We start from the raw sequence: 18,364 nt of genomic DNA on the forward strand, positions 1-18,364 counted from the left end.
GTTTGGAGTCCTGCTGTGAAGCAGCAAGACTCTGCTAAATCAATCCCTCCACCTGTCAGCTGGCCTTGTAATGCAGAGAGCAGGGATCCCGTTCTGTGATTTGGTTTCATTGAATGACTGCTAGACTGGAAAAAGGGAAAATATGAGCTTCCCAAAATGGGAAGCGTGAGTCGTTACCCAGGGCACTACAGTCAATTTGTGGCCGTTGTTTTTAAACTGCATTGTGTTGCTTTAGTTCTGCAATGATGAAGTTTTTCTCCAGGCATGTTCACTAGATTTCTTTTGATAAAGAGAAGCCAGAAACAATCCTATGGTTGTCTTAAATTCATTTTATTTCTCTATAGATAATGTGGCAACATGCCTTGCTGACTTTAATGGAACTCTGATTCAGCCCAGATTCACAATGCTGGAGGCTGATGGGAAGGTGAAGCAGCCCTCCCTTATTTCAACATTTCTGGTACTCTTCACACTTGCTACCTGTGAACCAGATCATCAAGTGGAAAGGCAAATAAAGACCAAAGAGCAAGCCCAGCGAAAGGGCCTCTGCTGAGAGGAGCACCAGCTGCATTATACGATTATTCTCTCAACTCATTACTTGCTGGCATTACTGCTTTGGGGGCATTGTCCAGCCAGCTTCAAAGCTGGCACCATGACATTTTACATGACAGGCATGGCCAGCCTTCAGAAAAAGGCTGTAACTAGACTTCATCTGCAATTCCCAGACAAAAAGGCAAAGCAGCTGCTTGTGTATCGGTGGTAGAGCTAGACTTGGAAATGACATGTGAGGGGGTGGAGAGAGAGGCTGTGTTATAACAAAGCTGGTATTTGCTTTGGCTCACTTCACAAAAGAAGCCAAAGTAGACAGCAGAGGTCCAGCCAATTGCCCCTCCCACCTTAGCCACCTTAAGGCCACTGTACACAGGATTTACCATAACATCAATAGATTGCATTACATCTCATATGCCCTTTGGAGTGCCGTATACAGAAAGCTACTCGATTGTAAAATAACATTAACAATTGGAACCATTGTTGTCATTGTTTTCCATTTTCCCAAAAGAACTTGTCTGTGAAGCTGAGGATCCCAACCAGCTTAAGCCCTTGTGCATTTTGCTCAGGTTTATTTGCACTTCTAAAACTAGCTGCCGAACAATTTTGTATTATCGTTTCCTTTTGCAATTATCCTTCGAAATGGAATCCAAGGTGGCAGGATAAAGAAATAGGCAAAATTTGAGTAAATGTATTTCAACAAAGATAAGTATAAAATTCTGTACGTAAGTAAGAAGACTATGATATACAAATACAGGATAACTGATGCCTGGATTGACAGCAGTACATGTGAAAAGGATATAGGGCATTTAGTAGGCCACAATAAAAAAAAGGACTCAGTTGTGTGACACAGCAGCATAAAAAGGCTAAAGCAATCCTCAACTGCATCAACAGAAGTAGTCTCCAGGTTATGAGAAATAACAGTACCACCTTTTTCTGATTTAGTCAAGCCTGACCTGGAATATGGTGTCCAGTTCTGAGATCCATATTGAAAAACTGGAATGTGTCCAAAGAAGATTGAAAAAGACGGTGAGACTAATGAAACTTTGAGGGTGTTTGATTTGTTTATCCTGGAAGCGAGACAAATAAGAGATGGTATATCTGCCAACTTTAAATAAGGACTGTCACATAGATGAGGGACCAAATTTATTCTCTGTTGCTTCAGAGGATTTGACCCGCATCAACAGGTTCACATTACAATAAAGGGGGTTTAGAATAAATGTTTTGAAGCACATAGTAGTGGTGTGAGCTTTTTGACAGTATAAAAGGCTGCCTCAGAAAGAGTTGGATGAGAGTCCTTAGTTACAAGTTTTCCAGCAGAGACTGGATGGCCACCTATCAGGGATGCTGAAGCAGTGCATTTTCTGCATCACCAGGAAGTTGGACTAGATGATCTCTGAGATACATGCCAATACTGTGGTTTATTTTTAATATATAATAATATCCTGGTTACATAGGCCAATGTCTTTGAAACAGAAAGCCGTATCTGAATAGAGAATCTCCATAAGTTCAATTTCGTCTGGAAATAGATATCAACAAACAGTCTATTTCAGTCCTGTCACACTGCAAGTTTACATTACATACAGACTGCTAGCATCAGTCACCATGTGGTGAGTTGCCATGTAAGACTCCCTGTTTACATTTGGGGTCTATTTCCGAAGAGAGGAGAAGCGAGAAGCAATGCACCATGTGGCTGACTGTTCCTAGCAGTTTCATGTTTCTAGTTTGTATGTTGATAGCTGCAATTACCACATGTGTCGGTTCAGCCTGCGAAGCACATGGCAAACCTTCTGGTTTTCCCCCTGAATTAGAGGCTTGTTTGTTGCCTCCTCTTAAACATAGTCTTCCATGAGGAGCAAGCAGTGAAGTAGTCCCATGGGGGGGGGGATGCATTTCAGAAAGTCATCTAGTGGAGCCGGCAGATGACTGAGTGATTGCATCCTCTGCCATATCCTAATGTGCAAAAGGCCTTGCTGGTGTTAGACACAAGGGTAGACAGGTAATTAAATAGACTGATAGACCTTGGGTTTCTCAGAGAACAACAGTATCAAGCAAGACATTAACTCAGAGAAATTGGATTCCATTCCCACATCCCAACAATAAGGACACTGAGGCCCCCTCTGTTGAAATGTTATTTGTGAAGCTTTGACATGAGAAGTAACTCCACATGTCAGGAAGTCACATGTCAGGAAACTGAAATCAGTGGGTTACTAGATAAAAAGGACTGGCAGGATCAACCACATAGTGAATAAATTTCAGCTACTGAATTCCAGCCATTTTCAATGCTGTCAATAAAAAAAGTAAAACTTGTTAACAGCAAGGTCTACATAGACATTTGCTCAGAGGTAAATTCCACTGGAATATACTTTTGAGTACACAAAGGGAAGATTTCAATTTTTAAAGATTTCATTGGACTGGGACAGGGAACCTGTGGCTCTTCAGATAGTGCTGGGCTGCAATTCCCATCATCCATGGCCTTTGGCTATGCTTGGTGTGGCTAATGGTAGTTGGAGTCCAACAACATATGGGAAGCCACAGGACCCCTACCTCTGCATCATAGCAAAGGTGTGGAAGTAAAAGAAGGACAATTTAGACTCGGGTCTTGATGATCCCAAGTAGCTTGTTTGGGGGGTTGTTTTGGAATTCCATAGCTGGTGTTGTTGCTGCTGCTGCTGCTGCTGCTTTTAAATAGATTTTAAAGTGCAATGCCAAAACAGTGCTCTTTTAAAAACATGTGTTGTGGTTGTTTCATGTGTCCCAGAGGAACATAAAGGGATACAGCTGCTCGTAAAAAATAAAAACATGTGGTTTCCAACACTTAGGTGATAGGTGGTGATTCCTGCCCTCCCCATCCCAAATGGAACTCCTGCTCAGAGGTGGAGTTCCACTGCAGCTGGGACATACCAGCCTTCCCCAACCTGTTGCCCTCCAGATGTGTTGGACTACAACTCCCATCAGCCCTCGCCAGTGTGGCCATAACTCCTCGCTCTGGAGATTCCCATCTGGCTTTATTCATCCCTTTGACCATGCTTGCTGGGGGCCAATGGAATCTTGAGTCCAACAGCATCTGGGGAGTCATTATATTATTAATTGCTTTGAGCTGCTTCATGGGAAGTGATATTATTATTATTATTATTATTATTATTATTATTATTATTATTGATATATTTTGAGGTGAGAAAGTAATTAGGCATTCTGAAGTGGTGCAGTCCTGGATGGACTGTTACCATCTGCAATTTTCTTTTCTTTTTTTCTTCTTTAAATTAGCTTTTATTGAAGATTTTCTTGTGTTACAAAACAAACAAAGAAAAGTACATATAGTGTCTCCATATTCAATCCATAGAGTATTTTTCAGTTTGTTTACATTCAGTCTGAGACACTATTGTCATAGACATTGTGCAGTTGGGGACAGAGGGGAGAGGGACAGTGACCTATTCCCCCCAATAGCATACGAATCAATATGACTAATCTGACCCAACACCCTGCCCCCAATACAAACAAACCACACTGCAACCAACCAAATGCAACCAACCAAGTTCCAAATTTTCACAATACCAATTAATTAAAGGACCTACCTACATGATGCCGACACAAAAATCCTGCATAAACATCACGTGCATTTTTCTAAAGTATAAAATTTGACCCCTTGGCTTAGCTTCTACTTTTTAATTTCAAACCTACAGTATTCTATAAATGAACCAGCAGAGGGAAGCACATCCCAGCTAGTATTGTTAATCCAAGCCACTCATATTTGTTATAATAGTATGCATGTAGAAAACACAGAGAGAAGATGTGATCAATTACATTTAGGAAGGGGGAAGGTATATGGTGGAGGTGAGACAGTATCAATACTGTGCCATGTATCAATCTTTCAAAGAATGAAACATGAACCTAATGCAAGTCCATCATTGCATCAGTAACAGCAATTTTGACATATTTTGTGACAGTTTTTCCATGCAATAAAATTTATCTAAAATCTAGTTTTAGATAAGAGAGCCGAAATCTTTCTTCACAATGTTTACTACTATACTGCATATTGAATGGTTAGAGGTAATGGTGGAATTGTTATACAGAAAACCACAACAATTTATTTACAACTTACATACCTTGGAATCAGTTCAAATTCTTGCTAATGAGAATGGGGAGAATTGAGCCAATATCAAGCATAATCGGTTTCCCATTGTGCTATATAGGGTGCTACTACCTACTCCCAACACTATTGGTTAAAATAAATAAGCATCATTTCAGATCAAAAATAATCAGATGAAAGAAGATAAATGCATGGATTGGTTTTCTTTTGAGTAGAAGTGGTGTGGTTCTCTCTAGGCAATGTAAGTCTTTCAGGCATATGAATGCTGCAACACTGAAAATCCTTAAATTGTAGGTTTAGGGCGAGGGATTATTTTCAGTATGTTGTGTAATATATTCTTATAGACCCAGTTCAGACATCATGGACTCAGCTTGAGAACTGTGTCCCAGTGCCATCGTATCTGGTTATTAGACTCTGTCAAAGGAATCCAAAGCAACATCTGCAGTAGTGGAAGCTTGTTGCACAACAGATGGTTCTTGTGAAACAGCTGGTTCTTGTTGTGCAATATGCTGCACAACAATATTTGGTAATATGCTTGTGTTTTTCCTTATGTGGCAGCTGACTCTTGTTGAACATCAGTTGATCCTTGCTGGGGAAGCCATTATATTGTGTTTCCCATTGTTCAACAATGTTCCATCAGCACACATATACCACTAATTGACTTTAACTTGGCGCTACATTGTACACAAGCCTGTGTCTTTTGTATTTTATATCATTTTATTATTCACAACTCTGACAGCTTGTGAGAAGTAGCCTGAGTAAATCTGAGTTGTTGGGGAGTTGAGAAGCCAGGACAGAGACTGTTACAAGAGGATCCGGAATGTAAGCTAAACTGAAAGCAACAAGGCTCAAAACAATAACTTTTCCCCCTCTTCCAAACTCACAAAAGGAATATAAAATGTACAGTTGCAAACCTTTTCAAATCGGATGAAGCATGTGAGTTTTAGTCAATTGGTTAAATGTGCATATGGGTAAAAGCAAAGAGCTGTAAATGATGCCTTTGCAAAAAGAACTTCCACCCACCCAATTTCTACGTGTCCCCTGACCTAGTGCCACCCTTTGCATGTTTCATTCTGTTCTGGAGGGTTACCCAATCCTCAGGTTCCAGACAGTTAAGGTAACAGTGGGGACATATCAAGTGCCACACTAGTACTTTCCACGAAGGCAAAGCTTGGATACAAACTATGGCTTTTCTCAATTTAAATTGATAGATTAATAAGTCATCTAACACTCATATGATATACAAATCCCAACACAATTATTTTATGAAGTTAGAAGCACTTTTTTGTTCTTTGAGAACCACCTCTTTTATGATGGTGCATGCCGTCTGCACTTTTTATAACAGGGTTGTGAAAACTTTCCTAGGCCAAAGGCTGCATTCTCTCCTGGGCATCCCTCTGGGAGCTGGTTAGTGGGGCCAGGTTTGCGGGGAAGACCAGAGGCAAAGGTGGGTGCAGTAACGTATGTGTTTCCTTTCTTTGCACAGTAGGCTACATTCCACTCTCCACACCTCTGTGCATCCTCCATCAAGGCAAGCAAGAGGTCATACCACAGCTCCAGGAAACATTCCAAGCAGCCCAAGAAGAAGGTGGAAAAGGGCAATGAGGGGAGAGAGGGGCCTGGAAAAAGCCAGGAGGAACAGATGGAGGAAGCTGTGGGGGGTGGGGCTGCATTGGGCTACTGGCCCTGAGGTTGCCCATCCCTGTTTATATTTTTAAAACTCCACTGCCCAGAGAGGCCACCTTTTTAGATTAAGCCTACAATTTCATGGGTTCTAGAAGGGCACCCCAAGGTTTATGGGGAGCACTGGATCTCCATCTCAGGGGAGAAAGAGAGCTCCAGCCTTGGAGAGGGAGATCTATTATCAGATCCACCCCCACTGTTTCCAATTGGATGGAAAGAGGGTAGTACAAGAGCACTTCTTTATCCTCAATTCCAATGGGCTCCTCCCCTCCCACATCCTAAGACAGCAGCCTAAAAGTTTTTGAATCTAACCAATTAAGTTGTTGCCCTAATAAATGACACACTATGCACCATAGCAGTGACTAAAAAAATAATGTTGCATAACAGGTATCTATCTTCAGGTATGTATGTATACTGTAGCATACACATACCTTTATTTCTAAAAATAAAATCCAGGGATTGTAAAGCCCCCTGATTTATTAACATACTATTTTCGTAGTGCTTATGAAAGACCAAAAAGAGAGGTGTTCTTCAGTTCTGTTCATTTTTTTTTTTTTACACAATGTTTTTATTAACTCAGCAAGCCACTAGAGAGCAGCAAAACATGAGCTACTTACAACAGCAGCATATCTTTAATGACACAATCATGTAAACATAAGCTTGTGACACTTCTGGTATTGTAAAAAATTGCAATCAGCCAAAAAACAAAAACAAAAAAAACAAAACACACACACAACAGTCTGTGTCATCTGGTTTATCATTTATCTTGATGATCAAGCCTCATGCATACCCTGCCTTTGAATCTGAGCAGTCCTGTCTCAAAGGCATTGTAATCATATTTGGTCCACATCTCACAAGGGAAGATTTACCATTGCTGAATGGGAATAGTCATACTGTGAAGAGATTGTATTTCCTACTTTTATTATATTTGTGGGAAATGAGTTGAGCACAATGTGCATCCTTCAATCAACACAGGGCCTGGTCCACAACAACTTCTTCTTAATTCCACCCTTCCTCCAAGATGCTCAAGAAGGTGTGAGAATCATAAAATTGTAGAGTTGGAAGGGACCCTGAGGACCATCTAGCTCAACCCTCTGCAATGCAGAAATATGCAGCTGTCCCTTATGGGGATCGAACCTGCAACCTTGGCATTATCAGCACCATGCTCTAACCAAGTGAGCATGTTTCTCCTTCCAATTTTTATTGTCACAAGAAGCCTATGTGGTAGGTTATGTTGAGAGAAGCCCAAAGTTACACAAGCACCTTGCAACATTGTTGGGTGTTGCAATGACTCTTCCAGGGCCAAAGTCTAGAAAGCATGGGCATAAGCAAGCTTTTCTTGCTAGGTGGGGCTGCCATATTTCCTGGCTTGGCTTCAAAGGAATGAACACAGAGGACAAGAGTAGTCCACATGCTCCTGTAGCACGCATGTTGCTATAGGAATAAAAGAGCAATAAGCACAAATGTTTTTTGAGTCTTGAATACCAAACACAGATAATTCTAAACCAGAATTTCAAAGCCTTTGAGAATAATGCTCTTGCAAGTATAGTCAAAACTAAGCTGGGTAAACATACTAATCTTCTATACTTCCCTTCGCCTGTAATGTTTCTACAGTAGTTATTCAAAACATTGATCACAGATACAATGCCAACAACAGAGTACCTTTCCCACTCTAGTGTCTATTATCTGATGTAGAACGCCATAAAAAGCTTTTTTGTGAAAACTGCCAGCTTACATTATTTACATGCCTCTTACCAAGAACATGCAGCATCTGCTTTACAAATGACATTCCACATGTGTCACAATAGAACTTTATACATAAAGTATTTCCTTTCTGTTCTTTTTTTATAAGGGACAGCCTGGCTTCATTCCTTTTATTATTATTTTTGGCAGCAAAATGATGGCTTGCATTCACAGGGATGAATCTGTTCGCTTGACAAAGAGAAATTCAACAGGAGCATTTTTATTCTGTTCTCTGTACTGCCCATCCAGATATACGCATATGTGGCAACAGGCTGAGTAATGTAGAAATCATCATGAAAACAGATTGTTACTGCTGATTACCTGAAGAGGAGGGAAAGATACTTGGTGTAATTCATTCCCGCAAACAAGTGATCAGGGTGTCAGAGCTGACAGCGCCAATCTGCCTGACAGAGCTTTTGTGGCATAGGTGCAAAGAGGTTCCTTACACACACAGCATCTGTAGCAAACTTCTGTGTACAAAGGGGAAACCAAGCAAGTAAAATAAAGGATGCACATGCTAAGGTGAGAAGGCTGGTAAAATGCTGAATGGAGAGAGCTGTATGCAATACCTATGGCCTGCACTGGGCACCCTAGAGGGAGTGCAGTGGATGAGCCTGTCTCATTGTCGGTGTTGAAATGAGATTCAACTACCAGTCTGGCCAGATTCTGGTACCTTGACTGGCAGCAGGAAGGAAGCACCAAATTGTCCCTCGCCTTAGGTAGCAAAATATATTGGGCCAGCCCTGAAGTCAAGTGAGTTGGAACTCATCAATACAGGCCCTGCTCAGTAGTCCACAGTTAGTATATTCAGTATTGTATGCGCAGAATCCTGTTGCTCTGAGGCAAGTAAATAACTCAGCAGGTAGTGGCAGCTACTAATGTAATGTATGTATTAGGAGTGGAGCAGTATCACACCTGAGCAGTGGGGTGAGGAGCTAGAGACACACCTACTGTTGTTGTTGGCATACCTTCCTTCATCCATAGATCTCAGGGCAGTTCACAACATAAAATTACAATATAAAAACCACAAAATACATAATAAAATTAAGAACAGCAGCAAACCAATAATGGATACGGGTGTGTGTTTCCCCCATGCCCCATCCATGACAATAAGATTGAAAAAGTGGGTTCTGTTAAATATTTCATTTCCAGATTCATTCAGCAGCTGATGGCTGCTTGCACTGACAGCCTGATTAGCACCTACACCTTGATTCCAAGTACATACACATTTTTCTTGACATACATTTGTCTTGAGAGACAATGGAGTGTGCCTCTGGGGCTGAGGTCAAACTGCTGGAGAATCACAGCACCTGCTGTGGCTGCAGAAACACTTGTAATTGCTGCCTGTTGCATTCCTAAAGGTAAAGGTAAAGGGACCCCTGACTATTAGGTCCAGTCATGACCGACTCGGGTTGAGGCACTCATCTCACTTTATTGGCCAAGGGAGCCGGCGTACAGCTTCCGGGTCATGTGGCCAGCATGACTAAGCTGCTTCTGGCGAACCAGAGCAGCGCACGGAAATGCCGTTTACCTTCCCACTGGTAAACGTATTTATCTACTTGCACTTTGACGTGCTTTCAAACTGCTAGGTTGACAGGAGCAGGGGAGCAATGGGAGCTTACCCCGTCGAACTACCAACCTTCTAATCGGCAAGTCCTAGGCTCTGTGATTTAACCCACAGCGCCACCCATGTCCCATTGCATTCCTACTGATGTGCAAATACAAATTTTGTGTTGATCCAGAAGGAAATCCTACCTTAAGTGGGAAGTACATCCAATTGGGTTGCCATACATCCAGAAAGGACAACAACTTTGGGCAAAAAAAAAAAAAAAAAAAGCTCAACACTTTTTCTGTTCAGATTTTCACTGTTTGAAATATGGCAACCCTAACTTCCAACGAAGCATGCAAAGGATTACAACCTTTGTTGACCTTCAGCAACAAATGCCAGGTCGAACACACTCATGGATTCACAAGTAACTCTTGGGCTGTAGGCTTAACTGTACTTGTATCAATACTTGTAAAGCTTTTTAGTAAATTATTCCACTGAAAGGGGGTTAGTTGACCGGGTTTGATACATAAAGCTTAAACTACAAATGACTAGAAAATTGCAACCATGAGAAAATCCTGTATACAAATTAATTAATAATTACATAGCTAACACTGAAACCTTTGTTCAGTCCAATTTCCCATTATAGATCAATGGACTTCAGCCTTGGGGCCTCAGGAAAGTGAACAATATGTCTTCAAAAGAGGATAATTATGAAATAATTACAACCTCGTAGCAATGTTCAGTCTAGACAAAATAGCTGCAGCATAAAAGACCAGAAGCAGTTTCTAGACTTACACGGTTCTGAGATAATAGTTCAATTATACAAAATCTGACAAGCTGTTTTAAAGTCATTTAAAAATGTATACTGAAGAATTTTTTTCCTTGCCTTGATTCCAAGCAAATTTACTTAAAAGCAAGTTCCACCAAAATCAGATAGTACTTACTTTAAATGAAATGTGTTTAGATTCAAGCTGGAAATACAAAGAAATTATCTTCTTCCAAAGTGTGGTTCAAGTGCCTTGCAGGCTTAAGTCAGACATTTTTCATATGCTGGCAACTACAACACTGGTTCTTGTATGCAATGTTTCCAAGAAATATCTTGTTGCTTCAATTAGTGGTTGATGCACGAAAGCGGTGATTGGTCTTAACTTCATTATCATAGCATTTTAGAGTCTCTCTCTTGTGGTTGCTAGCACCACTTGAAAATCTTTTACTCATGCTTAGATTAGAATCTAAAAATAAAAATAAATCTTCAACTAGATAAACTTGGGCTTCTGTCACTCTTCAGTAGCTGCCACCACACACTGACTTCCTTATGCCTTTCTTGAGGGGTAGTGAGACCCCTCTGGCTGACTCCTGGGGTTTGGAGATGAAAATCCCTGACTTTGGGTTTCTCCTAGAGGGTTGGCACCTGCACATTTTTGGCCTCCCCCCCCCCACAGGACCCTTCTTAAGGCACTGGTAGTGGGCAGAGCAGGGGAGACACTGTGGTCACAGCACCAGACTGGGCTTTTAAACAAAGAAAAAATATTTTCTTGACTATCTACACATAAAAGGATTTTAAACACAAAAGGCACTTTAAATTAAACAGAGAAAAGGAAAAACAAAATAAAAAAAATCCTTCCAGTAGCACCTTAAAGACCAACTAAGTTAGTTCTTAGAGAAAAGGAAAACACCACCGGGCATAAATAAAATAAGACAAAACACAGTTCCTCTGACCCTGAACTGACCCCTATACTGGATGAGATCTAGTTACCAACCTAGCATCCTGCCTTCTACAGGTAGTTCTGGATCCCTCCAAGGATCCCTACCCACTGCTGCCTTCCTTGATCGCCAAGGCTTCTCTCTACTGTGGGCAATTTACAGTGCATGCTGCAGGCACCAACAGGGCTCTGTGAAGTGTGAAAGATAGACTTCCCTGCCTGGAAGGGGAGAGGCCAGTGCCAGGCACATGTGTTTGCCTTACTCTGTCCAAGCCAAGGGGAAGGAAGGAATGGAAGAGACTTGGGAGAGCTTGCCTGCCTGGTCTATCAGCCCCAGCCGGCCCCCCACTCACAGTCTCCCACTGATTAAAGTGCAGCATGTACCACTACTGACCTGACCCTTGAACTAGGGAAGGCTGTGCCTCTGGTTGTTGACTCTGGGCCTGCTGGCTCTGGATTCTTAGATGGAAAATTATGGGGTGCAAGGCCCGGCCAGGGCAAAGGCTTCTTATATACCTGCTGGGATTGACAAGGCATATGACCCTCACCTGAATCTCATAGCTCTCCTGACGGGTGATTTGGTTTGCAGCCATAGTGTGGAAATAAAGGATGAGGTTGCCCACCAGATACCAGGCACTCCACTATTCAAACTAGGCCCCAGTGTTTTCCTACAATCCCCTTCTCAATGAATTAATCAATTTTAATCTAGCACGTAAATTCTCAAAACTTTCTTATTTGTTAATTCGAGCAAGTAAACTACTGCTCTCACTTCATTACAAACGCACTTGAACAAACCTGCAACACACTTGAGCAAACCTCCTCCTCTTCATTTCACATATATTTTGTTGCCATTTGCAACTCTAGCTGCCTCTGATGAGTTATCATTTAACTCTTTGTGGGGGAAATTAGCATCACACGTCATGTGCATGGAAGTTGCCGAATCAATTAACCAACTAGAAGGGTTACTGTTAATAGCACCAGTTTTCCTATAACTTGATATTGCAGGATAGTTCTGATGAACTGCAAAAGCATTTTTAGTTTGCTTTCCGTTGCTACCCTGGAACTTTTCTTTATTAGTGCCACTTTGTTTTGCACGATTCCTTGCAAATGAAGCGTTTCCTGCTGGTTACCTGCATTCAGCAACAGGGGTCGCTGTTTGGTAGTACCCAATTGGTTAGCTGTCAGATTCTAGAGCTCTGTGTTGGTGGTTCTTAGGTAATTCACAAAATACAGAGTCCATTCATAAAACACAGTGTTCATTCATAAAGCAGTAACGTAATTTTCCATTGGTACATATTGGGTGTATATTTCAGCGGTTGAACGCATAGGTTTATGGCCATGCTGTAGTGTAGTGCTTATTCAACTGTGAATAAAAGATGCCTGGGTTCATCAACCTGAGGCTTGGGGGGGAGGGAAGAGGTGACAAAACTGTGGCCCTTATTTCCATAACAAGTCCTTGATTCTGTACTCTGAATAGTGACACCAGGGACCTAGAAGGTGCAGGGCTTGTCAGTCCACCCCCTGCACAGTCTCATCAGGGCTGACCTTAAGGCAATTGGAGCAAATGGGCCAAATTGGGCCCTGCGGTCTACTCCTAAGGGGGTCCCCACACCAGGGTAATCTAGATAGATTTTATTTATATCGCTAAGATTTTGCAGACTTTGGCTGTGAACTGCGGCCCTACCCAAAAAAAATCAAGTTGGGCCCCACTGCTTCAAATTAGGCCCCACTGGCTAGCCCTGAGTCTCATAGTTGCTGGGCCAAAGTTGCCCTGCCCTTGCATGAAGTCTTAGGTTTGCAATTTTGGGAGAGGGGAGACTGCCCACTGGGGAGCGGGTGGGCTGGTGAGGCCCCCTAGATTTAGAGGCCCTAGGCTTCAGCCTACCTAGCCTATACATAAATCCGGCACTGAGCCGTGGCTCCTATCTGTTGCCACTGACAGGTAACATTTTCCAGAACATGGAAATAAATGCTAATAACACATCTGCATATCCAAGCTAATATCCAAGCTGCTGTTAAAAAGAAAAAAGCTGGCAACACTAAAGAAATGGCTGGAAAGTAAGACAGACACTGTTTTGCTCCCTTTTATATTTGAACTTTAGAGGCAAAAATATATCAAGTTGATCACTTCAAATCTTTACACGCTGATTCCAATCAGCAGGCTCACTGAGAGTTTCTTAGAAGCCTGACATAAGCATAGAAGTTGGAAGGTAACATTACAAATGTTTTCCAGAAGCACTACATAATATAGGGGATAGTGATTCAAACTTTTAGCAGTTTAACATTTGTCATATTCTGACATTTTTGAAGAAATGCCATATTACAAGCCCATCATGTTGCTTTGTCAGCTGTCTGGTTTGAGGTGTTTTGCAAAAAAAATAAAAATGGTTCTGGTCTATTAAAAGTCTAATACTCAGCGTCTGCCAGCATTCTGGGATTTCTGACTGCAATTTATAAAATCCTTGGACCACCACCATCCCTGCCTCCCCTCAAATCCAGTAAGAGAACTAGCAGAATGCCTAAGTAATATATACAGACTTCAAAAATGTAAAGGATGAGGTTATGAGATGTCTTGGCCATGGGCTTTTAAATCTGCATTCAAATACATCTGACAAGCTTTAATATTACCTAGTCAAGGGATTAGCAACACAGAACTGAAAATACAGGCAGTCTGAAAAATCTGACAGCCAAATTGAAAGGAAATCCTTTATTTTAACTCTAGTTTGGAACCTGGCTCATTGGAAGCATATTCCGACAAGATGGAGAAACTTTTAGAAGAGCCAAGTAAAATCCTGTACATTAGGGCATAAACACATAGGTGAAATTCCTCACATTCAGTTCTCAATAGGTTACTCCCAGATACTGGGAAACTTCCATTCCACTGAGGCAGATAAGGGGCACTTGAAGCTCTGTCATCAAACTTGCTTCATTCATAAACAATGTATGAGGCACCTATTATTTCTAAGTAGCTAATTGGGTGAACATCACCATGTGTGACAAGCTAGTTGTTTGTACATATGGTAGAAAGTGCCACATGGCAGCAGGATTCCACAGTATGTTGTTGCTAAAAGGCATCAGCCCACCTTCATTTTGGGTTCCTATATTCCCATCTTTGTCTTACAGGCTTCCACTTTATCTGACAATGTTAATTAGGGCAAAATGCATTTTCACTTCCCACTGAAACAAAATACAGGCAGCGACCATTTCTCGTGAGGGTTGCTTTGCTGGTCCCCACACACATAGGCAGAGTGCACATAAGCCAACGCCCCATTCTGCCCTCTTTCGGGTCCAAAAGGACTCCCCCATCACGATCACGCGTCAATTGGACACATGCAAAATCAAGGGAACATTCTTGCCCTTTTGGAGCATTCAGGTTTAATATGTGATGAGAAAAGATGGGGGCACACACATGAGCCACACACCTCAATGTCTGACAACATCAGGAATACTCACTACCCCCGCCTTATCATGTTTAGCGCTATCAGTGTTCCCACTTAAAAAGCAACTTGTAAACACATTCAGGCAAACACACTTGCAACCCCCCCCCCTTTCAGACTTTTTGCACTAAATACATGTAGGTCAAAAGTGGAGGTGTCACATCTGGCAACACTGGAGCCAACTCCCAACCCTCATGTGCCCAGGCTAAATGCATGAAGTGGGCTCCTGCTATCCATTCACTGGATATTAAGAACCCAGCCAGGGGTTGTGTGCAACATTTCAACTGGCCTTTCATTGGGTACTACGCATGTAAAAAGGTAAAGGGACCCCTGACCATTAGGTCCAGTCGTGACCGACTCTGGGGTTGTGGCGCTCATCTCACTTTATTGGCCGAGGGAGCTGGCCTACAGCTTCCGGGTCATGTGGCCAGAATCAGAGCAGAGCACAGAAACGCCGTTTCCCTTCCCGCCGGAGCGGTACCTATTTATCTACTTGCACTTTTATGTGCTTTCGAACTGCTAGGTTGGCAGAAGCAGGGACCGAGCAACGGGAGCTCACCCCGTTGCGGGGATTCGAATCGCCGACCTTCTGATTGGCAAGTCCTAGGCTCTGTGGTTTAACCCACAATGCCACCTGTGTCCCTACTACGCATGTAGAGTAAAGCATTTCCCTCTGACTAGAACAGGAGTAGGAAAACCTCAGGTTGAAGATGGCCCTCCAGAGCCTTGGGAGTCTCTTCAGGCCATACCACCTGCCCAGGTCCCGTCCCTCAATCACACTATCCATTTTTTAAAAAATACTGTTTTTATCTATTTTCATGGTACAGAAGATAAATTTTGAGAAAACAATTGTCACAACAGTAAACAACAAATAGCTTGTCATGATAAAACCACATGCTTTTATCATGCCACATGTAAAAGTTTCATTTGATTAACTTTAACAAATTGTGTCACATTTTCCCATGAGTGCTGGGATCCTTGAGTGTTTCTGCCTGGCTGGAATATGTCTCTGAACTCTGATACAGTGGTGCCCCGCAAGACGAATGCCTCGCAAGACAAAAAACTCGCTAGACAAAAGAGTTTTCCGTTTTTTGAGGTGCTTCGAAAGACGAATTTCCCTATGGGCTTGCTTCGCAAGACGAAACGTCTTGCGAGTTCTTGCAAGTTTGTTTCCTTTTTCTTAAAGCCGCTAAGCCGCTATGCCGTTAATAGCCGCTATGCCGTTAATAGCCGCTAAGCCGCTAATAGCCGCTAAGCCGCTAATAGCCGTGCTTCGCAAGACGAAAAAACCGCAAGACGAAGAGACTCGCGGAACGGATTAATTTCGTCTTGCAAGGCACCACTGTAATGCCTTCTGAACCTAACATGGGGGAGATGAGTGCACAGAGAATCTTGCCAGGTGCACAAAGGTAAAATCTACTGTATTTATTCAAGTCTAATGTGCCATCGAATCTAACGTGCACCTCAATTTTCAGAACCTTGAAACTCCCCCAAAAGGTATTTGCTGGCAAATGTAAATGTGCCATTGAACCTAATGCGTGCCTTAAATTTCGCAACACAATTTGGCCTCAAAAAGGTGAGCATTAGATTCGAGTAAATACAGTGCATTTGCTGTTTCACTCACTTTTTTTTTTGTCTCTGGTCCTACTCACCCCTAGCAGGTAGACCCCAGAATGTTGCACAGGAGCAAATGCAGCCCTGAAAAAAGGTTCTCCGCTCCAGGTCTAGAAGGATAGACCTACCTCATCTTCTCCTTTTGTACACCTGTCAGCCTTCAAGTACAGTGGTATCTCAGGTTACATACGCTTCAGGTTACAGACTCCTCTGACCCAGAAATAGTGCTTCAGTTTAAGAACTTTGCTTCAGGATGAGAACAGAAATTGTGCTCCAGCGGTGCAGCAGCAGCAGGAGGTCCCATTAGCTAAAGTGGTGCTTCAGGTTGAGAACAGTTTCAGGTTAAGTACAGACCTCCAGAACAATTAAGTACTTAACCTGAGGAACCACTGTACTAGCCTGGGTTTCCTCAGACAATAACTGCTCTGAGAGAGCAGGCCCATGCAGAGGCCCAGGACAGGAGTCTTGTTAGAACAAAGTTATTACTGTAACTCAAATAAAAAAGCAGCCAGTCCAGTTAACATAAGATGGCAGGGCCCCCCAGACAGCTTCGATCTCTGAGACCCGGTGCAAGCGGGCCCAGCTGCACCCACCCCTTCTTGCACAGGCCTGTGAGAAATAGTAGGTATAGTTTTACTTACTGTGTTTACTCTTTCAATAACGCACCTTTCCTGGATAAGCCTCATCTCTGTTGCTTTCTCCCATAGGGCTGAGGTGTCTTCACGCACCCAACCCCCCAAAAAGTCTGTTGGGACAGAGCTGAGCCCTCCCAGGGCTAAGCCTCACTGGGCCTCACAGGCCTCATGGCGGCAGGCTTCACAGGTAGTGGTGAGCCTCGCCAGGCCTCGCAGTGGTGGTGGCGGGCCTGACTGGGCCTGGTGGCATGTGCTGCAATGAGTGTGATGCCACACATGAACAATACGCCCTCCAATGTTGGGTGGAACTCGGCGCCTCTGCTCTCTCCCAAGTACTTTATGAAGGCACTTCATTATCTATCATAAAGTTTCTTAAGTATGTTGTGCCTTGCTCCTGTGCTCCTGACAGGAAGAATACTGTAGAGTCAGGGCCATAGAAGGGGGAACTCCCTCCAAGAGCTCAGTTTAAATTCTTCTCAGTCATTTGAACTTAAGCATTTGTGTTCCCTGGACATAGAAGAGTAGATTTTGAGGCTAGAAAAGAGACATGTGGCCCAAGCAAGTGTGGTAGAGCAACAAGCTCGCTGTGAAATAAATTTGGGTGTGTTCCTCACAGATTTATGCCCCCTATACAAAGGGAGGCAGTGCTATCCAGAGATGTTCTGCTTCCTGAAATGGAGGCCAATTTCATGCTACCACTACTGCTCCCCTTCCTTACTAAGGCCAAACTTGCAAAAGTCTTCCAGCATCCTTAGAACACCACCGATTTCTAACTTCATCATGTAGCACCCTGCTTGTGGTTAACGCTTAGCTGGAATGAAATATTCAACGCAGCAATAGAGAAATTAAAATAGTAATTTATTTGTCAGACAAATAAATAAGAGGCACAGTGGTACATGGTTACCAAGCTCTGGCCTGGCCTCCTGCCATTCTGGCCAGCACTTATATTCCCTTAATCCAGCCCCCTTTGCTCCTCCTGTGGCTGCCTCTGTCCAATCAGCCTGGTTGAAATTCCTATTGGCTGTTTGCTAGAGCCAATCACAAAAGATACACCCACAAAAGATACACCCACTTCCTTGCCCTTATATGGGAGACAAAGAGCTATATATAAATGACAAATAAGTAATAATATATCTTACATGGAATCTTAATTACCAGCTCACCTCTTGCCCTTCTTGCCCTATTGCCTTCTAAAACAAATGGTTTAATCTTACATTTTATGTTCAACAGATGTCAAGGATCTTGAGTTTCACATAAACATTGAAAGATTTCCTTCATTTAATGTTTCTAAACAAAATGCCTGACAACTATATATCAAGACTGCCCGGATGGCGTCTTCTGTCTGGCAAGGGGGGGGGCTGGTG

The 18,364-nt window shown here is 42.6% G+C and overlaps 1 protein-coding gene and 1 long non-coding RNA gene across 5 annotated transcripts in view; one reads left to right on the forward strand and one right to left on the reverse strand.

The window, feature by feature from the left end:
- NCKAP5 (NCK associated protein 5) overlaps positions 1 to 17,094 on the reverse strand; it is a 647,162-nt gene extending 630,068 nt beyond the window's left edge. For all 3 annotated transcript variants that reach the window (XM_081870239.1, XM_081870235.1, XM_081870244.1), the window contains exon 1: positions 17,007 to 17,094. The gene's annotated coding sequence lies outside the window, so the exon portion shown is untranslated. The remainder of the gene's footprint in view (positions 1 to 17,006) is intronic.
- Positions 16,615 to 18,364, forward strand: part of LOC309348838 — a 29,019-nt gene continuing 27,269 nt past the window's right edge. The window contains exon 1 of one of the 2 annotated variants that reach the window (XR_014159566.1): positions 16,615 to 16,986. This is a non-coding gene — a long non-coding RNA (uncharacterized lncRNA). Of the gene's footprint in view, positions 16,987 to 17,232; positions 17,333 to 18,364 lie in introns of those variants that run through there. The other variant, XR_014159567.1, reaches the window with a different exon arrangement.

The sequence above is a fragment of the Podarcis erhardii genome (genome assembly GCF_964252035.2).
Source record: "Podarcis erhardii genome assembly, chromosome: 1".
NCBI classification, from domain to species: Eukaryota; Metazoa; Chordata; class Lepidosauria; order Squamata; family Lacertidae; genus Podarcis; species Podarcis erhardii.